The following is a 21,936-nucleotide window of genomic DNA, read 5'->3' as shown; positions in this document are numbered from 1 at the left end:
GGTCTATAGCTTCTAATAGTATAGATATAATTATCCTTGAAATTGATTTCCAAGTCTTGATTCCTTTTTAAACCCTCGACGTTGTTTAAAAAACCATTTAGGAATAGTCTGTCTTAAGAATCCTGTGAGATTGTTTGGAATGACGTCATCAGGTCCCAGCCAATGCGAGGTCAGATGTAGAAACAGGTAGCTCGTGGTTGTCTCTGATTGGCTGACAATGTAAGCGATTTTAAGAGTACTCTGTAATGGGTCTTAAATTCCTGGTGAGGAGGACGTGTTTTCTTGATCTACTTAATAACGGTAAATATTCAATCTGCCGTGTTAATTTATAATTATTTTCAATACTTTAGGAGAAATATAATTCGTAAAGACATAAGTGATTGTTATAATAGATGACGTATGGCATATGGGACATATGTTGTGCGATAATTTGCAACTACGATCATACTTTTGTCATAGAGATGAGGTATTTTTTGTAAATTGTGTCGGTGATTGTTAGACGAAAGAAATATATATATATATATATATATATATATATATATATATATATATATATATATATATAATTTATATATATTTATATATATATATTTATATATATATATATATATATATATATTTATATATATATATATATATATATATATATATATATATATATATATATATATATATATATATATATATATATATTTATATATACTGTACAAGTGTACATACATACTATGACATTAGGAACAGTTAGTGAGGAAAGTAGGAGTATATGGGCTAATTTGTTTAATGTGGCTGTTGAAAATATAAAAAAAAAAAAAACTGTTTGAGAAAGCTTTTCTTCCCATTGTCAGAGGCCTTACTGTAGCATATGTTTTCCCATTAGGTTTCCCGTGGTAAAATGAATGATGATAATAGATTATATAAGAATTCAGATGAAACTACTTTTCGTGATACTAGGCATGCAGTTAATTGTAATAGTCAGACCTTCTCCAGAATGGGGCTCAATACTGTACAGTACTCTAAAGTTTTATTCCAGCTATGACCAAGTTGTGGAATGATCATCTTAATCGGGTAGTTTAATCAGAAGAACTTCAAAAGTTCAAAGTTGCAGCAAATGTTATTATGTTGAACAGGCTGACATGTCTTTTTATAGTTCAATATATGAAATATCTATTTTAATGTTAATGTTTTTAAAATATTTTGTTTTAATTGTGCATTACTTATATCGTTTATTTATAACCTTATTTCCTTTCCTTACTGGGCTATTTTCCCTGTTGGAGCCATTGGGCTTACAGCATTTTGCTTTTCCAACAGGGTTGTATCTTAGCTAGTGATAATAATAATAATAATAATAATTAATAATAATAATAATGATTAATAATGATAATAATAATGAATAAAGAAGAACTCTCAATTTATCTTAAGTATTAGTAAAACTGATGAAAAAAAGGATTATGATGAACATGACCTGATTTAAGGGGCGAAAAAAAGTCAGAATTAGGTACATTTATAAGCAGGTTAATTATACACTTGGAAAGCACGAATGTTGAAAATGTCAACATTCATATATACGAGTATCTTTCATAATCTATCACAATTAATAAAATTTTTCCAGTCCAGTAGAAGTTGATATCTGATGTTGTATTATTATTATTATTATTATTATTATTATTATTATTATTATTATTATTATTATTAGCCAAGCTACAACCCTAGTTGGAAAAGCAAGATGCTACAAGCCCAAGGGCTCCAACAGGGAAAAATAGCCCAGTGAGGAAAGGAAATAAGGAAATAAATAAATGATGAGAACAAAATAACAATAAATCATTCTAAAAACAGTAACAACTTTAAAACAGCTATGTCATATATAAACTATTGTCAGCCTGTTCAACATAAAAACATTTGCTGCACCTTTGAACTTTTGAAGTTCTACTGATTCATCCACACGATTAGGAATAACCTTGAACGGTAATCAAAGTTAATTATAACGAAAACCAATTAAAAGCAATTGTTAAATTTTATCTTTTTTCATAATCCTCATTACTGATACTAGATGCCAAAGTAAAATGAATTGGCATTACAGTTTTTCGTCCAGTTATTACGTCAGTAAATAAGTGTATAAATGTATAAAGGAAAGTGTGAAATTATCTAATAATTTTATTATTTATATTGAACTCTCATAGAATTGTTTACCTTACAGGGTGATAGTCTGCAAACAATTACACACTTGAAGATGGTGATAGTCTGCAAACAATTACACACTTGAAGATGGTGATAGTCTGCAAACAATTACACACTTGAAGATGGTGATAGTATGCAAACAATTACACACTTGAAGATGGTGATAGTCTGCAAACAACACTTACTTGGAGATGGTGATAGTCTGCAAACAATTACACACTTGAAGATGGTGATAGTCTGCAAACAACACTTACTTGAAGATGGTGATAATCTGCAAACAACACTTACTTGAAGATGGTGATAATCTGCAAACAACACTTATATATGCTTATGGTGAGTGTTCACTTTTTATACTTTTTTCATTTCTCTGCATTTCGTAGGACTTTTATTACTTTACCATTACTCATATTTTCTTGAATAAGCTTATTTCACATTCACTATGAGGGACTACTATCAAGGCAGATTTATTTTTAATTTTACGTTGAAAACGGAACTTTGGCAAGTTGTAAATATGGTCTCTCCTGATTCTGTTGCCCAATTTACAGTAGCAATTTTAGTAAAACGGAGATTAATATTCGGGAAGCGGGTCTATCCATTAAATAAAATGCTTGAAATTTTTTTTATAGGAGATTTGACCCACACAAATAGTGCAATTGATATTGGCAGGAACCCTTTTTGTAAAAGTGTTTCACAACTATAGCTGCTTCATACCATTACACAGAAGGCTCTTTTTGGAGTTTGGGTTGTAGTTGAATCCCATACTCATTTTACCATTCACCCTTGTATTGCATCCTTATTTTACTCTCTCTCTCTCTCTCTCTCTCTCTCTCTCTCTCTCTCTCTCTCTCTCTCTCTCTCTCTCTCTCTCTCTCTCTCTCTCTCTCTCTCTCCTTGTGCAGATGTTCAGATTATTAGCTTTGAAGTATGAATTAAACAAGTGTGACTTTCCAACTGAAATCTTTTCCATCGTTTACAATTATAATCGACTTAAATTATCCATGATAAAATTATTATACTTTGGCCATTAATACGTTTTCGAATTATCTAGCAATTGCATTGATATTAGAATCATTAAAACTGTTTATGACTTCTGAATTAACATTTTGTGAGCATTTTGTATAATAATCTCTGTGGTTCAGATTTTTAAAATCTCGAGTGACTGTCAGACATGGCAGTATTTTGGCAATGGAAAGGATACCAGAACTATTGCATTAAAGTCGTTTAGCTTAAAATTTTCGTTTTGGAAAAATCATTCTCTAGTCTTTTCTTACTAATTACCATGGTTGTCTTAGTTTGATAATTTAGTTTTTTGAGTTAGTGAAAATTTTGTGATATAGATTTTGAGTTATTGAAAATTTTTTGCTTTAGATTTTGAGTTAGTGAAAGTTTTGTGAATTAGTTTTTGAGTTAGCACAAATTTTGTGATTTGAGTTTTTGAGTTAGCCAAAATTTTGTTATTTAGTTTTTGAGTTAGCGAAAATTGTGATTTAGTTTTTGAGTTAGCCAAAATTGTGATTTAGTTTTTGAGTTAGCGAAAATTGTGATTTAGTTTTTGAGTTAGCGAAAATTTTGTGATTTAGTTTTTGAGTTAGTGAAAATTTTGTGATTCAGTTTTTGAGTTGTTTTAAATTTTGTGATTTAGGTTTTGAGCTAATGAATATTTTGTAATGAAATATTTCATCAGTTTTCAATAGCAGGTTTTGGTTTACATCACGTATTAAATTAATACCAAATTAAATTTGGATACATAGGGGTAAGTTAGGAATAGAAAATTGGTCTTGAATAAAGTTTATTAAAAACTTCCATTGTTATAAGTATAGGAAATCCTAGGGTAGTTTTAATAATTTGATGGTGAATACCTACATACAGTAAAATATATAATAAGTAGGAGAATGTTATTCGTTGATAACCTTCAAAATATTGAAAATAGCTTTTGATTAATTGAAAATCCTTCCACATCATATAATGTCCTACCCTAATTTTGTCAAATATAGGCAGACTTAAAATGACGACACACTTTTGCTTAGGAAGCTATCTTCGAGAGGTTTTTGCTTTCAGAGCTCTTCCTTCGGGCGCTCTTTATTCGAGAGCGCTTTCTACGTGAGAGCTCTTTCTACGAGAGAGCTCTTTCTTCTACAAAGTTCTTACTTCTACAAAGTTCTTACTTCGAGAGCTCTTTCTTCGGTGACTTTCAAACCCTTTCTGATCCTGTATTATAACTACCTTCAGTCGAAACCTTCAACCAACCCCCTCCCCCATTTTCAGCTTTTCTATAACCAGTTCATGCTGGAATTTCTACCTGTTCCCTGACACGAAAATCTATTTAGGTAGTTACAGTAGTTATAGCCCCTTTGGTACACTAAGCGAAACTGTACTCTAAAACAAATACTGGAGTACATTTTTCTTTACAAAATTACAAATTAATTTTGGTTTGGGACTTTAATTCCATTAAATCCAAAGGGTCTTATTTTAATTAATGAATTTCCCAATTTCTCAACCAGGTTTTAATTTACAAGATTTATGGCTATCCATAACTTTTATTTGCACTTCTCAGAGTTATGACAATTTTGGGGTAGGTCTTTTGTCCCAATTTCTTACTAACTGACATAGTTTTATTAGCATTATTTTTAGCTTCTGGGTCGAAAATTTTAATGGCAATATTAAGGAAGGTATTTTATCCCAATTTCATACTAATTGACATAGTTTTATTTTATTATTTTTAGCGTCTGGGTTAAAAATTTAAAGGGAAAATTAATCCAATAGATTAATAACAAACTATTTTTCTCCACTCAATTTTAAAAAGAATTTTAGTTTATTGCATACAAAAGGAAAATATTAATATATCATCAGAAGTCCTTATTTTTAGAGCAGCTTGGATTACATAACCAGGAGTTACAAAATACAGATGATTCAATATATTTCTTGGTACTTTAAAGTAATGTATTATTCTGTTAGTGTAAATTAAAATAGTATAATTTCTCCCTTCATTGAAGATTTAATCTACTAAAGTGAATACTCAAAACTTGCATAAGAAAATACTTTAATAAAATTCACAATATCAACTAACAACTCTTTAAGATTAAATTTAGTTCACAATTCGAAAGTAAATCTGAATTTACAGTATGTTGACCAGGCTGACATGAGGTTTTTATAGTTTATATATGACATATCTGTTTTTGACGTTGTTATTAGTTTATATAGGACATGACTGTTTTGACATTGTTACTGTTTTAGAATGATTTATTGTTAACTTGTTCTCATCATTTACTTATTTCCTTTCCTCACTGAGCTATTTTTCCCTATTTGAGCCCTTGGGCTTATAGCATCTTGCTTTTCCAACTAGGGTTGTAGCTTGGCTATTAATAATAATAATAATAATAATAATAATAATAATAATAATAATTTACGATTAACAAATAGAATATACCGTTAGAATATACCGGCTCCAGAGTTTCACACGCAGCACCTAAAATGGTTCTTCTTCTATTAGTAAGATCTGGCTCAATCTTTGGACCCAATATACTCCCCTGTAAATATTCAAAATTAAACATTAGAACTTATCGATGTAGTTGACAAACCTTGAATTTTTTAAGTCTTAGTAAATGTTAATCAAAAGTCAGGGATAGATAGGATCCATTGTCACTTATCCCGGCTGATAAACTTTTTATTGCAAGGCTAATTGATTTTTGTTATTCAAAAATCATGGATAGATAGGACCCATTGTCATTTATCCAGACAGCTTAAGGTTGTTTCAAGGATAATTGGTTTTTATTCAAAAGTCAGGTTCATTGTCGATCATTTGGGATATGAACCTATAATCTAATGTGTCTAGCCCACGGGAAAAATCTAGTTAAATCCGAAATTTATATGATATTTTTAGAAAAGGGTGTTTTTTTTTTTTTTTTTTTTTCCAATACATCACAAATAATATATGTTCGTGAGGTTATACATCACAAATAATTCGTTAAATTACAAGGTTGGTCTCTCTCTCTCTCTCTCTCTCTCTCTCTCTCTCTCTCTCTCTCTCGCATTTTAATTAATCTTATCTAGGGTTTTCTCATTAATACAGTTTATTTTTTGTCTTAGTCATTCTGTTTCTACGTCAATACATTTGTCATATAATGTTACCTGTATTTTTCAACTAATTGTCTCAGCCAGCATATCTGACCTGCCTTTGTGAGGTCCAACTGGTTCTCTCCAATGCAATTGTGATTTGCACTTGCCTGTTTCTGTTAATGTTTTTCTTGTTTGATTTGCCCCTCTTGGGTTATAGATACATTAGGTTTTTTCAGTCCTTTTCGCTTGGATAGGTATTTGAAATAGCATTTCCCTATGTTTTGCATCTGTTTTGCTTTTAATGTAACATATTTACATTTTGTTATTGTCAAAAATTTACTGCCAATAATTATTTAATAACTTCATGTAATTAACTTAAGACATTTGAACTTTTTCCAAAACGTTTATAAGCGAAGTAGACGTTACTAAATAATTTGTATTAGTCTTAACATGACCAAAAATGTCTCTTGAATAAAATAGGAAAATGTCTCTTGAATAAAATAGGAAAAGAGTATACTGTACTGTATGTTGTATCAGTAAAACTATTTGAAAAAGTTTGCTTTTGATCGAATAAGTTGAAAAGCAAATATTTATTCTTTCTCAATGTCCCTTGTTAAACTTGTTCTCTTTTAAATGATTCCAAAACGAATGGTTTTTCTTTTCTTTTCCAGGTACAACAACAGACAAGAGGATCGCCGTTCCCCAAGAAAAAACATTACAGATAGCTGGTAATCCAGGGCGAACTTACTACAAATCTGGACGCATAATTGTATAAAAATTGATTTTTTTTTTTTTTTTGCTTTTTTTTTCTTTGGCTGCGGCTCTGCAGCAAAATCGTAACCATTGTCTCTGCAGCAAAATCGTAACCATTGTATGTATATATAATTGGAAAATAAACCAAAAATATTTCGTCAATATCCAGTTTATTTGAACCAAAATAAATTTGTCAACAAATAGATACACCATGACTGATATGTGTAGGTATGGAATAGTAAAAAAATCGTCAATATACAATTTTATTTGAACCAAAATGTTTTGTAATTGACCCTCATATTGTACAATGGTTCTCTTTAGTTTTATAAGTCTGGGGTTGCCATATGGTTATTTATTCGATTTTGTGGAGATAGTTCCGGCAAACGCCCACCAATATACTGCCAGGAGACTACGGTTCCCCTTCCATTCCTTCGTTTGAAATCATCGTCTTCGACAGTCCGTATCTTCACTGCTTATCCATTTCTTCCTTTACCATGAAAAATGGGTTAAATACGCTAGGACCAATACTTCCATTTGTAGATGAATGACATCATCTCACGTACATATCCACACTACAGTAAAAGAAAAATTTGACCTTCAATATTCACCGTAGTACACAATGGTTGATGTCAACTTTACCATGTATCACGGAGTTATAACATATGTTTCGCTGCCTTTACGTCAAAACGCAAATTGCAAGCGATTCTTAGACATACACTAGGGATACTTGACTACAAAATTATCATACGATACATTATTCAGGACAAGCAGTATTTGAGACCTATGTATAACTAGAATAAACTTTTAGTACCAACCAAATTCGAATGACACGTTACGATTTTTCAAAAAATAAAAAGTGCAATAAACATGAAAGGATACAATGTATGGTAACAACAGTACTGGATGTTTAAGATGAGGATAATGGTATGGATGTGACTTCAGGTCAGTATACATTATGTAGAAGAAATTAGAACACTTACATTTATCCAACATTAATTAGATCAAAGAAGAAAGATAACACTTAAGCAATATTAGTAGGGAGACTAGATTCATAAAACATTGAGAAGTACAGACACCATTGAAAAAAGCATTGCAATATTGTCACAGCTCTTTCAAAGAACACGAAATTTAAACAGTCATGAAGGAGGAACAAAGACTATCAGTCAAAACACATACATGAGAGGAAGAGAAAATAAGTAGATGTGTAGACTAAAATTAAGGGGACAAATCTAGACGACGATTTAGGGTGAAAATTGTACGAGAATTATCTTGAAAGAGGTATACATTATATATCACATGCTTGTAGAATTTGAAAAGGTGTAGACTAAATTAGGGGGGCAAATGTAATCCAGAGGACGATTTTGAGTGAAAATTATAGAAAAATTATCTTGCAAGAGGAATATATTATATCACATAGGCCTACTTGTAGAATTTGAAAAGGTGTAGACTAAATTAAGGGGGCAAATGTGATCCAGAGGACGATTTAAAGTGAAAATTATAAACAAAATTATCTTGCAAGATGAATATATTATATCACATACTTGTAGAATTTGAAAAGGTGTAGACTAAATTAAGGGGGCAAATGTGATCCAGAGGTCAATTTAGTGAAACTTATGGAAAAATTATCTTGCAAGAAAAATATATCCTCAGTACAGACCTACTGTATGTACCAAATGTAAGGTATTGTATAATACATTTAGATAGTGTCGCTAATCATAGTAGGGAATCTTGGATACCATTATCAAGAGGAACAAATGTGGAAGACGGAAGAGGATCACCTAGTTTTAGGAAGTCTGTTCTTGGAAGAAGGAAACAAGGTAAATGAGATTGGCAAAGAAATGTAGTGGAATTGTATTAAATGTAATAAGAGATAGAAGGAAGCAGAGGTAGATGTTATGGAGAGAAGGAAGTTGATATCTTCTAACAGGATAGAGAGGAAACAAGGTAAAAGATATTGGTAAAGAAATGTGGTGGGATTGTATTAAATGTTATAAGAGATAGAAGGAAGGAGAGGTAGATGTTATGGAGAGAAGGAAGTTGATATCTTCTAACAGGATAGAGAGGAAACAAGGTAAAAGATATTGGTAAAGAAATGTGGTGGGATTGTATTAAATGTTATAAGAGATAGAAGGAAGGAGAGGTAGATGTTATGGAGACAAGGAAGTTGATATCTTAAAAGTATAATAGACAAGATGGAGAGGACACAGGGTAAGGAAGATTTACAAAGATTAAAATTGAACTGTGGTCGACACTTTTGGAATGTGATAAGAGATAGAAGGTGGGTGAAGCTGTTATGGAGAAAAGGGAAGTTGACATCTTAAGAGTATAAGAGACAAGATGGAGAGGAGACAAGGCAAGGGCGATAGGCAAAGATTAGAATTGAACTGTGGTCGAAACATTTTGAATATAATAAGAGATAGAAGGTGGGTGAAGCTGTTATGGCGAAAAGGAAAGTTGCCATCTTAAGAGTATAAGAGACAAGATGGAGAGGAGACAAGGTAAGGGAGATTGGCAAAGATTAAAATTGAACTGTGGTCGACACATTTTGAACGTAATAAGAGATACTGAAGGTGGGTGTAGCTGTTATGGAGAAAAGGAAAGTTGACGTCTTAAGAGTATAAGAGACAAGATGGAGAGGAGACAAGGCAAGGGAGATTGGCAAAGATTAAAATTGAACTGTGGTCGAAACATTTTGAATATAATAAGAGATAGAAGATGGGTGAAGCTGTTATGGAGAAAAGGGAAGTTGACATCTTAAGAGTATAAGAGACAAGATGGAGAGGAGACAAGGTAAGGGAGATTGGCAAAGATTAAAATTGAACTGTGGTCGAAACATTTTGAATATAATAAGAGATAGAAGGTGGGTGTAGCTGTTATGGAGAAAAGGAAAGTTGACATCTTAAGAGTATAAGAGACAAGATGGAGAGGAGACAAGGTAAGGGAGATTGGCAAAGATTAAAATTGAACTGTGGTCGAAACATTTTGAATATAATAAGAGATAGAAGGTGGGTGTAGCTGTTATGGAGAAAAGGAAAGTTGCCATCTTAAGAGTATAAGAGACAAGATGGAGAGGAGACAAGGTAAGGGAGATTGGCAAAGATTAAAATTGAACTGTGGTCGAAACATTTTGAATATAATAAAAGATAGAAGGTGGGTGTAGCTGTTATGGAGAAAAGGAAAGTTGACATCTTAAGAGTATAAGAGACAAGATGGAGAGGAGACAAGGTAAGGGAGATTGGCAAAGATTGAAATTGAACTGTGGTCGACACATTTTGAACGTAATAAGAGATACTGAAGGTGGGTGTAGCTGTTATGGAGAAAAGGAAAGTTGACATCTTAAGAGTATAAGAGACAAAATGGAGAGGAGACAAGGCAAAAAAAATTGGCAAAGATTAAAATTGAACTGTGGTCGACACATTTTGAATGTGATAAGAGATAGAAGGTTGGTGTAGCTGTTATGGAGAAAAGGAAAGTCGACATCTTAAGAGTATAAGAGACAAGATGGAGAGGAGACAAGGCAAGGGAGATTGGCAAAGATTAAAATTGAACTGTGGTCGACATATTTTGAACGTAATAAGAGATAGAAGGTGGGTGAAGCTGTTATGAAGAAAAGGAAAGTTGACATTTAAGAGTATAAGAAACGAGATGGAGAGGAGACAAGGTAAGGGAGATTGGCAAAGATTAATATTGAACTGTGGTCGACATATTTGGAACGTAATAAGAGATAGAAAGTGGGTGAAGCTGTTATGGAGAAAAGGAAAGTTGACATCTTAAGAGTATAAAAGACAAGATGGAGAGGAGACAAGGTAAGGGAGATTGGCAAAGATTAAAATTGAACTGTGGTCGACATATTTTGAACGTAATAAGAGATAGAAGATGGGTGAAGCGGTTATGGAGAAAAGGAAAGTTGACATCTTGAGAGTATAAGAGACAAGATGGAGAGGAGACAAGATGGAGAGGAGACAAGGCAAGGGAGATTGGCAAAGATTAAAATTGAACTGTGGTCGACACATTTTGAACGTAATAAGAGACAGAAGGTGGGTGAAGCTGTTATGGAGAAAAGGAAAGTTGACATCTTAAGAGTATAAGAGACAAGATGGAGAGGAGACAAGGTAAGGGAGATTGGCAAAGATTAAAATTGAACTGTGGTCGACATATTTTGAACGTAATAAGAGATAGAAGGTAGGTGAAGCTGTTATGGAGAAAAGGAAAGTTGACATATTAAGAGTATATAAGACAAGATGGAGAGGAGACAAGGCAAGGGAGATTGGCAAATATTAAAATTGAACTGTGGTCGACACATTTTGAACGTAATAAGAGACAGAAGGTGGGTGAAGCTGTTATGGAGAAAAGGAAAGTTGACATCTTAAGAGTATAAGAGACAAGATGGAGAGGACACAAGGCAAGGGAGATTGGCAAAGATTAAAATTGAACTGTGGTCGACATATTTTGAACGTAATAAGAGATAGAAGGTAGGTGAAGCTGTTATGGAAAAAAGGAAAGTTGACATCTTAAGAGTATAAGAGACAAGATGGAGAGGAGACAAGGCAAGGGAGATTGGCAAAGATTAAAATTGAACTGTGGTCGACATATTTGGAACGTAATAAGAGGTAGAAGGTGGGTGAAGCTGTTATGGAGAAAAGGAAAGTTGACATCTTAAGAGTATAAAAGACAAGAGGGAGAGGAGACAAGGTAAGGGAGATTGGCAAAGATTAAAATTGAACTGTGGTCGACATATTTTGAACGTAATAAGAGATAGAAGGTGGGTGAGGCTGTTATGGAGAAAAGGAAAGTTGACATCTTAAGAGTATAAGAGACAAGATGGAGAGGAGACAAGGTAAGGGAGATTGGCAAAGATTAAAATTGAACTGTGGTCGACATATTTTGAACGTAATAAGAGATAGAAGGTGGGTGAAGCTGTTATGGAGAAAAGGAAAGTTGACATCTTAAGAGTATAAGAGACAAGATGGAGAGGAGACAAGGTAAGGGAGATTGGCAAAGATTAAAATTGAACTGTGGTCGACACATTTTGAATGTAATAAGAGATAGAAGGTGGGTGTAGCTGTTATGGAGAAAAGGAAAGTCGACATCTTAAGAGTATAAGAAACAAGATGGAGAGGAGACAAGGCAAGGGAAATTGGCAAAGATTAAAATTGAACTGTGGTCGACACATTTTGAAAGTAATAAGAGATAGAAGGTGGGTGTAGCTGTTATGGAGAAAAGGAAAGTTGACATCTAGAGAGTATAAAAGACAAGATGGAAAGGAGAAAAGATGGAGAGGAGACAAGATGGAGAGGAGACAAGGCAAGGGAGATTGGCAAAGATTAAAATTGAACTGTGATCGACACTTTTTGAATGATAGAAGGTGAGTGTAGCTGTTATGGAGAAAAGGAAAGTTGACATCTTAAGAGTATAAGAGACAAGATGGAGAGGAGACAAGGCAAGGGAGATTGGCAAAGATTAAAATTGAACTGTGGTCGAAACATTTTGAATATAATAAGAGATAGGAGGTGGGTGTAGCTGTTATGGAGAAAAGGAAAGTTGACATCTTAAGAGTATAAGAGACAAGATGGAGAGGAGACAAGGCAAGGGAGATTGGCAAAGATTAAAATTGAACTGTGGTCGAAACATTTTGAATATAATAAGAGATAGAAGGTGGGTGTAGCTGTTATGGAGAAAAGGAAAGTTAACATCTTAAGAGTATAAGAGACAAGATGGAGAGGAGACAAGGCAAAGAAAATTGGCAAAGATTAAAATTAAACTGTGGTCGACAGATTTTGAAAATAATAAGAGATAGAAGGTGGGTGTAGCTGCTATGGAGAAAAGGAAAGTCGACATCTTGAGAGTATAAGAGACAAGATGGAAAGGAGACAAGATGGAGAGGAGACAAGATGGAAAGGAGACAAGATGGAGAGGAGACAAGGTAAGGGAGATTAGCAAAGATTAAAATTGAACTGTGATCGACACATTTTGAACCTAATAAGAGATAGAAGGTAGGTGAAGCTGTTATGGAGAAAAGGAAAGTTGACATCTTAAAAGTATAAGAGAAAAGATGGAGAGGAGACAAGACAAGGGAGATTGGCAAAGATTAAAATTGAACTGTGGTCGACACATTTTGAACGTAATAAGAGATAGAAGGTGGGTGTAGCTGTTATGGAGAAAAGGAAAGTCGACATCTTGAGAGTATAAAAGACAAGATGGAAAGGAGACAAGATGGAGAGGAGACAAGATGGAAAGGAGACAAGATGGAGAGAACACAAGGTAAGGGAGATTGGCAAAGATTAAAATTGAACTCTGGTCGACACATTTTGGACGTAATAAGAGATAGAAGGTGGGTGTAGCTGTTATGGCGAAAAGGAAAGTTGATATCTTAAGAGTATAAGAGACAAGATGGAGAGGAGACAAGGCAAGGGAGATTGGCAAAGATTAAAATTGAACTGTGGTCGACACTTTTTGAATATAATAAGAGATAGAAGGTGGGTGTAGCCGTTATGGAGAAAAGGAAAGTTGACATCTTAAGAGTATGAGAGACAAGATGGAGAGGAGACAAGGTAAGGGAGATTGGCAAAGATTAAAATTGAACTGTGATCGACACATTTTGAATGTAATAAGAGATAGAAGGTGGGTGTAGCTGTTATGGAGAAAATGAAAGTCGAAATCTTAAGAGTATAAGAAACGAGATGGAGAGGACACAAGGTAAGGGAGATTGGCAAAGATTAAAATTGAACTGTGGTCGACATATTTCGAACGTAATAAGAGATAGAAGGTGGGTGTAGCTGTTATGGAGAAAAGGAAAGTCGACATCTTAAGAGTATAAGAAACGAGATGGAGAAGACACAAGGTAAGGGAGATTGGCAAAGATTAAAATTGAACTGTGGTCGACATATTTCGAACGTAATAAGAGATTGAAGTCGACATCTTAAGAGTATAAGAAACGAGATGGAGAGGACACAAGGTAAGGGAGATTGGCAAAGATTAAAATTGAACTGTGGTCGACATATTTCAAACGTAATAAGAGATAGAAGGTGAGTGAAGCTGTTATGGAGAAAGGAAAGTCGACCTCTTAAGAGTATAAGAGACAAGATGGAGAGGACACAAGGTAAGGGAGATTGGCAAAGATTAAAATTGAACTATGGTCGACATATTTTGAACGTAATAAGAGATAGAAGGTGAGTGAAGCTGTTATGGAGAAAAGGAAAGTTGACATCTTAAGAGTATAAGAGACAAGATGGAGAGGAGACAAGGTAAGGGAGATTGGCAAAGATTAAAATTGAACTGTGGTCGACACATTTTGAATGTAATAAGAGATAGAAGGTGGGTGTAGCTGTTATGGAGAAAAGGAAAGTCGACATCTTAAGAGTATAAGAAACGAGATGGAGAGGAGACAAGGCAAGGGAAATTGGCAAAGATTAAAATTGAACTGTGGTCGACACATTTTGAAAGTAATAAGAGATAGAAGGTGGGTGTAGCTGTTATGGAGAAAAGGAAAGTTGACATCTTGAGAGTATAAAAGACAAGATGAAAAGGAGAAAAGATGGAAAGGAGACAAGATGGAGAGGAAACAAGGCAAGGGAGATTGGCAAAGATTAAAATTGAACTGTGGTCGACACTTTTTGAATGATAGAAGGTGAGTGTTGCTGTTATGGAGAAAAGGAAAGTTGCCATCTTAAGAGTATAAGAGACAAGATGGAGAGGAGACAAGGCAAGGGCGATAGGCAAAGATTAAAATTGAACTGTGGTCGAAACATTTTGAATATAATAAGAGATAGAAGGTGGGTGTAGCTGTTATGGAGAAAAGGAAAGTTGACATCTTAAGAGTATAAGAGACAAGATGGAGAGGAGACAAGGCAAGGGAGATTGGCAAAGATTAAAATTGAACTGTGGTCGAAACATTTTGAATATAATAAGAGATAGAAGGTGGGTGTAGCTGTTATGGAGAAAAGGAAAGTTGACATCTTAAGAGTATAAGAGACAAGATGGAGAGGAGACAAGGCAAGGGAGATTGGCAAAGATTAAAATTGAACTGTGGTCGAAACATTTTGAATATAATAAGAGATAGAAGGTGGGTGTAGCTGTTATGGACAAAAAGAAAGTTAACATCTTAAGAGTATAAGAGACAAGATGGAGAGGAGACAAGGCAAAGAAAATTGGCAAAGATTAAAATTGAACTGTGGTCGACAGATTTTGAAAGTAATAAGAGATAGAAGGTGGGTGTAGCTGCTATGGAGAAAAGGAAAGTCGACATCTTGAGAGTATAAGAGACAAGATGGAAAGGAGACAAGATGGAGAGGAGACAAGATGGAAAGGAGACAAGATGGAGAGGACACAAGGTAAGGGAGATTGGCAAAGATTAAAATTGAACTCTGGTCGACACATTTTGGACGTAATAAGAGATAGAAGGTGGGTGTAGCTGTTATGGAGAAAAGGAAAGTTGACATCTTAAGAGTATAAGAGACAATATGGAGAGGAGACAAGGTAAGGGAGATTGGCAAAGATTAAAATTGAACTGTGGTCGACACATTTTTAAGGTAATAAGAGATAGAAGGTGGGTGTAGCTGTTATGGAGAAAAGGAAAGTTGACATCTTAAAAGTATAAGAGAGAAGATGGAGAGGACACAAGGTAAGGGAGATTGGCAAAGATTAAAATTGAACTGTGGTCGACAGATTTTGAAAGTAATAAGAGATACAAGGTGGGTGTAGCTGTTATGGAGAAAAGGAAAGTCGACATCTTGAGAGTATAAGAGACAAGATGGAGAGGAGACAAGATGGAGAGGAGACAAGGCAAGGGAGATTGGCAAGGATTAACATTGAACTGTGGTCGACATATTTTGAACGTAATAAGAGATAAAAGGTGGGTGTAGCTGTTATGGAGAAAAGGAAAGTTGACATCTTAAGAGTATAAGAGACAAGATGGAGAGGAGACAAGGCAAGGGAGATTGGCAAAGATTAAAATTGAACTGTGGTCGACATATTTTGAACGTAATAAGAGATAGAAGGTGGGTGTAGCTGTTATGGAGAAAAGGAAAGTCGACATCTTAAGAGTATAAGAGACACGATGGAGAGGAGATAAGATGGAGAGGAGACAAAATGGAGAGGAGACAAGGTAAGGGAGATTGGCAAAGATTAAAATTGAACTCTGGTCGACACATTTTGAATGTAATAAGAAATATAAGGAGGGTGTAGATGTTATGGAGAAAAGGAAAGTCGACATCTTGAGAGTATAAGAGACAAGTTAGAGAGGAGACAAGATGGAGAAGAGACAAGGCAAGGGAGATTGACAAAGATTAACATTGAGCCGTGGTCGACATATTTTGAACGTAATAAGAGATAAAAGGTGGGTGAAGCTGTTATGGAGAAAAGGAAAGTTGACATCTTAAGAGTATAAGAGACAAGATGGAGGAGACAAGGTAAGGAAGATTAGCAAAGATTAAAATTGAACTGTGGTCGACACATACTGAACGTATTAAGAGATAGAAGGTGGGTGAAGCTGTTATGGAGAATAGGAAAGTTGACATCTTAAGAGTTTAAGAGACAAAATGGAGAGGAGACAAGGTAAGGGAGATTGGCAAAGATTAAAATTGAACCGTGGTCGACACATTTTGAATGTAATAAGAGATAAAAGGTGGGTGTAGCTGTTATGGAGAAAAGGAAAGTTGACATCTTAAGAATATAAGAGACAAGATGGAGAATAGACAAGGTAAGGGAGATTGGCAAAGATTAAAATTGAACTGTAGTCGACACATTTTGAATGTAATAAGAGATAGAAGGTGGGTGTAGCTGTTATGGAGAAAAGGAAAGTTGACATCTTAAGAGTATAAGAGACAAGATGGAGAGGAGACAAGGTAAGGGAGATTGGCAAGGATTAACATTGAACTTTGGTCGACACATTTTGAATGTAATAAGAGATAGAAGATGGGTGTAGCTGTTATGGAGAAAAGGAAAATCGACATCTTAAGAGTATAAGAGACAAGATGGAGAGGAGACAAGGTAAGGGAGATTGGCAAAGATTGAAATTGAACCGTGGTCGACACATTTTGAATGTAATAAGAGATAGAAGGTGGGTGTAGCTGTTATGGAGAAAAGGAAAGTTGACATCTTAAAAATAAAAGAGACAAGATGGAGAATAGACAAGGTAAGGGAGATTGGCAAAGATTAAAATTGAACTGTGGTCGAAACATTTTGAATATAATAAGAGATAGAAGGTGGGTGTAGCTGTTATGGAGAAAAGGAAAGTTAACATCTTAAGAGTATAAGAGACAAGATGGAGAGGAGACAAGGCAAGGGAGATTGGCAAATATTAAAATTGAACTGTGGTCGAAACATTTTGAATATAATAAGAGATAGAAGGTGGGTGTAGCTGTTATGGAGAAAAGGAAAGTTAACATCTTCAGAGTATAAGAGACAAGATGGAGAGGAGACAAGGCAAAGAAAATTGGCAAAGATTAAAATTAAACTGTGGTCGACAGATTTTGAAAATAATAAGAGATAGATGGTGGGTGTAGCTGCTATGGAGAAAAGGAAAGTCGACATCTTGAGAGTATAAGAGACAAGATGGAAAGGAGACAAGATGGAGAGGAGACAAGATGGAAAGGAGACAAGATGGAGAGGAGACAAGGTAAGGGAGATTGGCAAAGATTAAAATTGAACTGTGGTCGACACATTTTGAACCTAATAAGAGATAGAAGGTGGGTGTAGCTGTTATGGAGAAAAGGAAAGTCGACATCTTGAGAGTATAAGAGACAAGATGGAAAGGAGACAAGATGGAGAGGAGACAAGATGGAAAGGAGACAAGATGGAGAGGACACAAGGTAAGGGAGATTGGCAAAGATTAAAATTGAACTCTGGTCGACACATTTTGGACGTAATAAGAGATAGAAGGTGGGTGTAGCTGTTATGGCGAAAAGGAAAGTTGACATCTTAAGAGTATAAGAGACAAGATGGAGAGGAGACAAGGCAAGGGAGATTGGCAAAGATTAAAATTGAACTGTGGTCGACACTTTTTGAATATAATAAGAGATAGAAGGTGGGTGTAGCTGTTATGGAGAAAAGGAAAGTTGACATCTTAAGAGTATAAGAGACAAGATGGAGAGGAGACAAGGTAAGGGAGATTGGCAAAGATTAAAATTGAACTGTGATCGACACATTTTGAATGTAATAAGAGATAGAAGGTGGGTTTAGCTGTTATGGAGAAAATGAAAGTCGAAATCTTAAGAGTATAAGAAACGAGATGGAGAGGACACAAGGTAAGGGAAATTGGCAAAGAATAAAATTGAACTGTGGTCGACATATTTCGAACGTAATAAGAGATAGAAGGTGGGTGTCGCTGTTATGGAGAAAAAGAAAGTCGACATCTTAAGAGTATAAGAAACGAGATGGAGAGGACACAAGGTAAGGGAGATTGGCAAAGATTAAAATTGAACTGTGGTCGACATATTTCGAACGTAATAAGAGATTGAAGTCGACATCTTAAGAGTATAAGAAACGAGATGAAGAGGACACAAGGTAAGGGAGATTGGCAAAGATTAAAATTGAACTGTGGTCGACATATTTCAAACGTAATAAGAGATAGAAGGTGGGTGTAGCTGTTATGGAGAAAGGAAAGTCGACCTCTTAGGAGTATAAGAGACAAGATGGAGAGGACACAAGGTAAGGGAGATTGGCAAAGATTAAAATTGAACTATGGTCGACATATTTTGAACGTAATAAGAGATAGAAGGTGAGTGAAGCTGTTATGGAGAAAAAGAAAGTTGACATCTTAAGAGTATAAGAGACAAGATGGAGAGGAGACAAGGTAAGGGAGATTGGCAAAGATTAAAATTGAACTGTGGTCGACACATTTTGAATGTAATAAGAGATAGAAGGTGGGTGTAGCTGTTATGGAGAAAAGGAAAGTCGACATCTTAAGAGTATAAGAAACGAGATGGAGAGGAGACAAGGCAAGGGAAATTGGCAAAGATTAAAATTGAACTGTGGTCGACACATTTTGAAAGTAATAAGAGATAGAAGGTGGGTGTAGCTGTTATGGAGAAAAGGAAAGTTGACATCTTGAGAGTATAAAAGACAAGATGAAAAGGAGAAAAGATGGAAAGGAGACAAGATGGAGAAGAAACAAGGCAAGGGAGATTGGCAAAGATTAAAATTGAACTGTGGTCGACACTTTTTGAATGATAGAAGGTGAGTGTAGCTGTTATGGAGAAAAGGAAAGTTGAAATCTTAAAAGTATAAGAGACAAGATGGAGAGGAGACAAGGCAAGGGCGATAGGCAAAGATTAAAATTGAACTGTGGTCGAAACATTTTGAATATAATAAGAGATAGAAGGTGGGTGTAGCTGTTATGGAGAAAAGGAAAGTTGACATCTTAAGAGTATAAGAGACAAGATGGAGAGGAGACAAGGCAAGGGAGATTGGCAAAGATTAAAATTGAACTGTGGTCGAAACATTTTGAATATAATAAGAGATAGAAGGTGGGTGTAGCTGTTATGGACAAAAAGAAAGTTAACATCTTAAGAGTATAAGAGACAAGATGGAGAGGAGACAAGGCAACGAAAATTGGCAAAGATTAAAATTGAACTGTGGTCGACAGATTTTGAAAGTAATAAGAGATAGAAGGTGGGTGTAGCTGCTATGGAGAAAAGGAAAGTCGACATCTTGAGAGTATAAGAGACAAGATGGAAAGGAGACAAGATGGAGAGGAGACAAGATGGAAAGGAGACAAGGTAAGGGAGATTGGCAAAGATTAAAATTGAACTGTGGTCGACACATTTTGAACCTAATAAGAGATAGAAGGTAGGCGAAGCTGTTATGGAGAAAAGGAAAGTTGACATCTTAAGAGTATAAGAGAAAAGATGGAGAGGAGACAAGACAAGGGAGATTGGCAAAGATTAAAATTGAACTGTGGTCGACACATTTTGAACGTAATAAGAGATAGAAGGCGGGTGTAGCTGTTATGGAGAAAAGGAAAGTCGACATCTTGAGAGTATAAGAGACAAGATGGAAAGGAGACAAGATGGAGAGGAGACAAGATGGAAAGGAGACAAGATGGAGAGGACACAAGGTATGGGAGATTGGCAAAAATTAAAATTGAACTCTGGTCGACACATTTTGGACGTAATAAGAGATAGAAGGTGGGTGTAGCTGTTATGGCGAAAAGGAAAGTTGACATCTTAAGAGTATAAGAGACAAGATGGAGAGGAGACAAGGCAAGGGAGATTGGCAAAGATTAAAATTGAACTATGGTCGACACTTTTTGAATATAATAAGAGATAGAAGGTGGGTGTAGCTGTTATGGAGAAAAGGAAAGTTGACATCTTAAGAGTATAAGAGACAAGATGGAGAGGAGACAAGGTAAGGGAGATTGGCAAAGATTAAAATTGAACTGTGATCGACACATTTTGAATGTAATAAGAGATAGAAGGTGGGTGTAGCTGTTATGAAGAAAAGGAAAATCGACATCTTAAGAGTATAAGAAACGAGATGGAGAGGACACAAGGTAAGGGAGATTGGCAAAGATTAAAATTGAACTGTGGTCGACATATTTCGAACGTAATAAGAGATAGAAGGTGGGTGAAGCTGTTATGGAGAAAAGGAAAGTCGACATCTTGAGAGTATAAGAGACAAGATGGAGAGGAGACAAGGTGGAGAGGAGACAAGGCAAGGGAGATTGGCAAGGATTAAAATTGAACTGTGGTCGACATATTTTGAACGTAATAAGAGATAAAAGGTGGGTGAAGCTGTTATGGAGAAAAGGAAAGTTGACATCTTAAGAGTATAAGAGACAAGATGGAGAGGAGACAAGGTAAGGGAGATTGGCAAAGATTAAAATTGAACTGTGGTCGACACATTTTTAAGGTAATAAGAGATAGAAGGTGGATGTAGCTGTTATGGAGAAAAGGAAAGTTGACCTCTTAAGAGTATAAGAGACAAGATGGAGAGGAGACAAGGTAAGGGAGATTGGCAAAGATTAAAATTGAACTGTGGTCGACACATTTTGAATATAATAAGAGATAGAAGGTGGGTGTAGCTGTTATGGAGAAAAGGAAAGTCGACATCTTGAGAGTATAAGAGACAAGATGGAGAGGAGACAATATGGAGAGGAGACAAGGCAAGGGAGATTGGCAAGGATTAACATTGAACTGTGGTCGACATATTTTGAACGTAATAAGAGATAAAAGGTGGGTGAAGCTGTTATGGAGAAAAGGAAAGTTGACATCTTAAGAGTATAAGAGACAATATGGAGAGGAGAAAAGGTAAGGGAGATTGGCAAAGATTAAAATTGAACTGTGGTCGACACATTTTTAAGGTAATAAGAGATAGAATGTGGGTGTAGCTGTTATGGAGAAAAGGAAAGTTGACATCTTAAGAGTATAAGAGAGAAAATGGAGAGGACACAAGGTAAGGGAGATTGGCAAAGATTAAAATTGAACTCTGGTCGACAGATTTTGAAAGTAATAAGAGATACAAGGTGGGTGTAGCTGTTATGGAGAAAAGGAAAGTCGACATCTTGAGAGTATAAGAGACAAGATGGAGAGGAGACAAGATGGAGAGGAGACAAGGCAAGGGAGATTGGCAAGGATTAACATTGAACTGTGGTCGACATATTTTGAACGTAATAAGAGATAAAAGGTGGGTGTAGCTGTTATGGAGAAAAGGAAAGTTGACATCTTAAGAGTATAAGAGACAAGATGGAGAGGAGACAAGGCAAGGGATATTGGCAAAGATTAAAATTGAACTGTGGTCGACACATTTTGAGCGTAATAAGAGATAGAAGGTGGGTGTAGCTGTTATGGAGAAAAGGAAAGTTGACATCATAAGAGTATAAGAGACACGATGGAGAGGAGATAAGATGGAGAGGAGACAAAATGGAGAGGAGACAAGGTAAGGGAGATTGGCAAAGATTAAAATTGAACTCTGGTCGACACATTTTGAATGTAATAAGAAATATAAGGTGGGTGT

At 35.2% G+C, this 21,936-nt stretch overlaps 2 long non-coding RNA genes across 2 annotated transcripts in view; one reads left to right on the top strand and one right to left on the bottom strand.

Annotated features, from left to right (window-relative positions):
• Positions 1-2,219, top strand: part of LOC137654776 (uncharacterized) — a 314,879-nt gene extending 312,660 nt beyond the window's left edge. The window contains exon 4 of the long non-coding RNA XR_011046717.1: positions 2,195-2,219. This is a non-coding gene — a long non-coding RNA (uncharacterized lncRNA). The remainder of the gene's footprint in view (positions 1-2,194) is intronic.
• Positions 2,220-7,353: 5,134 nt separating this feature from the next.
• LOC137654775 (uncharacterized) overlaps positions 7,354-21,936 on the bottom strand; it is a 71,898-nt gene continuing 57,315 nt past the window's right edge. Inside the window, exon 3 of the long non-coding RNA XR_011046716.1 lies at positions 7,354-7,556. This is a non-coding gene — a long non-coding RNA (uncharacterized lncRNA). The remainder of the gene's footprint in view (positions 7,557-21,936) is intronic.

This window comes from Palaemon carinicauda, chromosome 15, assembly GCF_036898095.1.
Source record: "Palaemon carinicauda isolate YSFRI2023 chromosome 15, ASM3689809v2, whole genome shotgun sequence".
In the NCBI taxonomy this organism is placed as follows: domain Eukaryota; kingdom Metazoa; phylum Arthropoda; class Malacostraca; order Decapoda; family Palaemonidae; genus Palaemon; species Palaemon carinicauda.
Note: the sequence above shows the minus strand (reverse complement) of the source record. Positions and strands in the feature narration are given on the sequence as shown.